Genomic DNA, 6,275 nt, shown 5'->3' on the forward strand with positions numbered 1-6,275 from the left:
GGAGGCCTAATTTAAAATAGTTACACCTTGATTCGGGCTCAGGTCTCACACATCCACACCCCGCATGCGGGAGGCAGGAACCCAGTTACCCAACCCGGACCATGACCAAGAAGCTGGACCCAGACCTGCAGCTGGGAATCGAACCCGGGCCTCCCTTTGCATCGTGGGGCCTTTGCTTCCTCAGGAGGTCGGTTGATCTCACTGAGGGTTCAGCTGCAGTGGGTTCTGATCCCCGTGGAGAGGGCCCAGTGCCCTTTGTGTGGTCCCCCCTAGTTCCCCCAGGGCCTGGGTGCCCAGCAGGCGTCAGCTCTCTGGCGGACGCTGTGGGTGTGCAGGTTCCCACCCCCCTCGGTCAGACTCAGCCTCGTGCTCTCGTGCAGGCTGTGGGTGTTGGGTTTTCAGGACTTTGCTTCCAGATCTGCAGGTGCGGGCTCCCCGCGTGTGGCCAGCTGGCGTGGTGACCGGAGCTTTTCCTGGAGGTCCGAGGGTCCTGACTGCTTTCTCTCCACAGCACCCTCTCTCTGGAGCTCTGTGGAGACCTTGGTTCCAAGCCCCCTCCTCAGGGGACTTGGGGCGGGGTCTCTGTTCCCTAGGAGTTGCTAAACCCCATCAGGGCCAACCTCCTGGGCAGCGTCTGCCGAGTACCCGCGCTTCGATTCCCACTCCAACCAGAAGGCTTTCAACTAAGCTTTTGTCTCCACCACTGGCTGCTTTATTTCTGTGCCCTTGAGGCCAGATACTTATGGAACCGTTTCTAATGTGTCCTGTTGTGTGTGCACGTGTGTGTGTATTTGTGCCTGCATGTGTCTCTGTGTGGGGTGTGTGTGTGTGTGTGCCTGTGTCTGGGTGTGGGCATTGTCTGCATGTGTGTGTCTCTGTGTGTGCACCTGAGTGTGTGTGCATGGGTGTGTGCATGTGCTGATGGGCGCAGCAGTCCTGTGCGCGCCCTGACCAGCACTTCCTCTCGCGCAGCTCTGTGCCCAGCGGAGGTCAGCACATCGTGGCCCAAGGACCACAGCCGGCCTATGGCCTCTCTGTGGATGGCCTGTGGACTAAGCGTGTTTTTGTGTTTCTGAGAAGAATTGAAAGAAGGCTGTCCTGGGCCGTGCGGACACACTGTGACACGCAAACTTCAGCTCTCACCTGGTTACCTGGGGCTTGTCCACGCTCCAGCCAGTGCACCGCTCTGCTGTCCCCAAGCCCTCTTGGCGCAGCTGACCTCCTGTCCCCAGGGATACAGCCTGGGGGACAGCAGAGGACGTGAGAGAATGTGGGGGGCGAGAAGCCATGCTCGTCTCATCCTTGCCCGAGTCACAAGGCCCTCTGATGTGTTCCCACGCTCCTCTGCACACCGCTGCTGTGGACAGGGCCCTGGACAGCCAGCCGCGAGCCTCTGCCACGGACACAGCGGGGCTGAGAGACAGCTACCTGTGACCACAGCTCCAGGGCACCACTTGGGGCTGCCACACCTGGGGGCTGCCACAGTGGTGACCACAGAGACGCGGGAGTTCCACACCAGAGCCAAGGTTGCCCAGCACCCCTGGCATCAGCGCTATGGCAGGAGCCATTTCCCTCTGGGCTCACTGGAACTTTATCCAAGAGGATGCTGGGGCGAAGTGACATGGCAGGGAAAAGTTCTCTCCTGGCCTCACCCCAGACCCTGAATCACGGACAAGAACCCTGAGAGCAGGGGTGAGGGCAGCACACTTTCTCCTTTTAAAGAATAGTTACTTTGATAGCCAAAAGTTGTATTTGTGTATAGTTGTCATGTAACATCAAAGACACAAACACACACACACACACACAGAGTGGAAGAGCTAACCCAGGCCAGTTAACGTGTGCCTTACCTCACAGACGTATTTCGTGCTGGGAGCATCTGAAACAGTTTTAAGCGGTGTCAGCTGCCCATGCAGTGAGCGTTATTAACTACAGTCGCCATGACGCACACTACACCTCTAGACCTCTTCTCCCACGTGATTCTGTAGCGCTGCTCTCTGACCTGCGGATCCCAGCACCCACGCCCTCCCCTGGTGACCACCACGCTGCTCCCCGAGTCCCTCACAGCCCACACCTGAGTGACTTCCCGCATGGGTTGTCCTCTGTGCCTGGCTTGTGTCACTTCCACAGTGTCCGCAGGGCCTCGGTTTGCTGCAAACGTCCGATTTCACTCGTTCCCCGGCCCAGTCTTATCCACCGTGAGGACGCCTTGCTTCAGGACCCATTCACCTCGGTTGATGACAGCGATGCAAGCTGCGCCGCAGGACGCGGGCGGCAGGTGTCTAAGGGTCTCCTCTCCTGTTAGGTCCTGCCCTGTGCCTGACCTGCGCTAGGAGAAGGGAGCCGTGGGGGTCTGGGCCCGGAGGGCTGGTGCAGCCCAGGATCCCTTCTCTGTCCCTCACTGTGGCGGACACGTGAGCCAAGGAGCCGCCCACGCACTCAGGGAGTGGGCGCCGTCGAGAAGTAAAACCAGGAAGCGGGCGTGGATCAAGGGCTTGAGGGGCCAGGTGGGCAGAAGGGGGAGCTGCCCTGTAGGGAGAAGGTTAATGGTGGACGGACCGGAACTGTCAGACGGGCTCTCCGGGAACCCGGGAGCCTCGGGCGCGGGTCTGGAGACCCCAGGCCCCTCTTCCGGAGACCTGCAGAGTTCAAACGAGCTCTTCCGGAAACCCAGGAGCCTCGGGTGCTCTCTGGAGACCCCACACACCAACTTCCGGAGACTCAGAGACCCCGCACTTCTCCTCCGGGAAACCCAGAAGCGCATTTGTAAAGCAAGGGACCCAGACCCCCCTCAGGATACACGGGCTGGGCCGCCCTGGGGGTAGAGGGACAGCAGAGGCTGGGCCGCCCTGGGGGCAGAGCTACAGCGGAGGCTGCGCCGGAGCTGGTGCATTGCGCTCCACTTCTCAGATGTGGGTTGTGTTGTGCCTAGATAAGTAGGTCCCCAAGAAGCCATCAGCGACCGGATCACACCGAAATGCAAAAGCAAGGTTTATTTTAAAAGTACAAGCCGCGGCAGGGACTTCATCTGACCAGCCGATGCAGCGGAGGTCAGAGGAACAGCCCCGGCCTTGGTTTGGGAGCACTTTTAAAGGAAAAAACCACAGGGTTGCATCAGCGGGGGCTTACAGTACGGGGCTGTTGGTGATTGGACGGGGCTGTTCTGGGTTTGCCTTATTCGAAGCAGGGGGTCTCCGTTTGCTTGGGTTCAGGGAGTTACCTCATTTGGTAATCTCTATGAGCTGCCCTTGGTCTGCTGAGCTGTCCCTGGTAAGCTTTAGTATCTCCGGAATGCCTGAATGCCTGCTTTTACAAGGACTCGGGTCTGCGATGGCAAACGGAGGCTGCTTTTCATTTTCTTTTCTTGAAATGGAGTCACTTTGGCTTTTCAGGTTGCACGCAGACTCCTTCCACACGGAGAGTGCCAGGGAGGAAGCATGATGCCACACTGGAGAACCAGGTGGCCCAGAACCGCAGCAAAAGCCATGCTCATGGGTCCTCGGGGTCTCTGCTGGGCGGTGGTGGGAACAGCTCTTTTCTCCCATCTTCTGCATAGTGACCCATCACCCAGTCCTGTCACACAGCTTCCCAGGTGGGGCATTCTTGAAAGTCTTTGGCCATGTTCCTCAAAACTGTCATCCAGGTCATCACCAACAACGGAATTAGAGGGCCTACAGAGAGAAAACCAGAGGCAGTGTGAGATCCTGGAGAAGATAAAGGATTAGCTTCCAACACAGGAAATCTAAATAAGCCATGGACTAGTTGAGCTAAGGGTGCTGGGAAGAAATATGCCATATTAACCTACAATGCTAACGGGGAGCTGGGTGAAGGGTCTATAGCAACCCCATGTGGTAACTTCTCATTTGTTCCCTAAAACCATTCTAGAAGTCTATTAAAAATCAGGTAAAATTCCCACATGAGGGCTGAAGACCTTGGATGTCTCCTTACCCAACACCACCAACTCTAGGCAACACTGTTGGCTGCCCAGGCTGATGCTCCTCTGTTGGCACTGGTAACACCCTGCAGTGTTGTATCTGTGGGAGTCCTCCCTATGTCTCACTGGTAACTCCCTGCATTGTTGTATCCTGTGAGTGCTCCCTCTGTCGGCACTGGTAACACCCTGCAGTGTTGTATCCGTGGGAGTCCTCCCTATGTCTCACTGGTAACACCCTGCCGTGTTGTATCGGTGGGAGTCCTCCATATGTCAGCACTGGTAACACCCTGCCGTGTTGTATCCATAGGAGTACTCCCTCTAGCACACTGTTAACACCTGGCAGTGTTGTATCCTGTGAACCCTCCCTATGTCTCACTGGTAACTGTCTACAGTGTTACATCCATGGGAGTCCTCCCTCTGTCGGCACTGGGAACACCCTGCCGTGTTGTATCCGTGGGAGTCCTGATGAATCAGCCTCCTTCTGCAACCCCAGTTCCTTCTCCACACCTCGTGTGTGGCTTCCCAGGCTCTCCTGTTGGTACAAGTAAGATACAGGGGGTTCCTGGCACGAGAACTTCAAACACCCATTCCAGGGAAATCACGGAACCTAGTATGGCAGATATGATAGGAATAGGAAAATTCCTTGGAAGACAATACAGCCTAGACTTTGATGGACAGTCAGAGAGAAACCATTTGTTCCCATTCTCGGGGAGGGGGCGGGGCAGAAATAAATTAAGATGAGAGGCCTATCGTTACTTTCTCTTAAAATACTTATAATTTTGTTTGAAAGGGGAAGAGAGAGGGGGAGAGAGCTCTTGTTTGCGGGTTCAACCCCCAAATGCTGGCAACAGCCAGGGCTGTGCTAGGCTGTCAGGAGCCTGGAGCTGCAGCCAGATCTCCCTCCCGGGGGCAGGAACCAAGCACTGAGCCACTGCCGGTCTCCTAGGGTGTGCAGTAATGGAAGCCGCCTCAGAGGTAGATCTGGACCTGACCCAGGCACTCTGCTGTGGGCTTCAGGCATCCCAAACAGGGAATTAACCACTTTACCAAACTCCCAGCCTATAATTCTGTTCTAAACAGTGTTAATGAAACCCTGTCATTTGTGGAGACATGGGTGTCACTGGAGAACGTTTAGTGAAATATGCCTGCCCAGGAATCCAGTGTAAGTTCTCCCTTCCACGCGGAAGTTGGAAAAGTTGATCTCATAGTAGCAGAGTAGGATGGTGATCATTGGTGCTGAAAGGGTCTGGGGGGAGACACGGAGGGAGGTTGGTCCACGGGTCCCAAAGTGGAGTCAGATAGAGGAATGGCTCTGTCTGCACAGCACAAGGAGGCAACTGTCGCTCACATAACCTGTTCTATGTTTCTACAAAGAACTCGAGGAGAGGAGCTGGGGCCCCAAACGCAAGACATGATGAGATGGGAACGCCCTGGAGTGATCAGCACACCTTCGAATCCCACGCTGCGCCTCCTACATCATTATGTGTTCATTTAAAGGGAAAAAACAGGTGGCAAAATGTTGTTGGTATTTGTGTCTTCCTTCTTTGTCGAGCTGAAATTCACACAGCACAGATTACAGACCTCACAGAAATTTACCTCACTGCTGTAGCTCCCTCTCACATCCACTGTGTCGTGTACCACCAGCACCTGACACAAACATCTTCATTAGTGGAGACAGAAACCCCAGACCCACTCAGCAGGAACCTGCACGCTCCCTCCCCGCCCGAGTCCACGTCCTGCCCTCTGAATCTGCACCCCGGGCACCTCTCAGAGCAGAAGCAGACCATGGTGTCTGTGTGACACCGGCGGATTTCTGTATTGTCATATCTTCAGGCTTTCTCCACGACTGTCCAGACCCTCGTTCTCTCCTAACAGGAAAGTATCAGCCGTGTCTACAAATACCACCTGTTGTTCACACATTCACCTGTTGTGCGTATTCTGGTTGCTTGCGTGTTTGGGCTCATGTGAATGAGGCTGCTCTGAGCCGTGGACCAAACAGCTGCCTGAGCTCCTGCCTCAATCCCTGTGGTTATACACGCAGGAGAGGAATTGGTGGATTGTAAGGTAATTCCGAGAATCAAAGACTTCCTTCTTTATTGAGCTGAAATTCACATGACACAAAACCAGCTCTTTAAAGTGTATGGATTGTTGACTTTTACTACATTACCAATGCTGTACACCACTAACTTTTTAAATAATATATTTTATTTATTTGAAAGACTTACAGAGCTAGATAGAGACCGAGAGAGAGAGCGAGAGAGAGAGCGAGAGAGAAGTCTTCCATCTGGTTCACTCCCCAAATGGATGGACCTCGCCCACCCTGAATCCGATTTCGCTCGTTTAT

The sequence above is a fragment of the Lepus europaeus genome, chromosome 19 (assembly GCF_033115175.1).
Source record: "Lepus europaeus isolate LE1 chromosome 19, mLepTim1.pri, whole genome shotgun sequence".
NCBI lineage: Eukaryota > Metazoa > Chordata > Mammalia > Lagomorpha > Leporidae > Lepus > Lepus europaeus.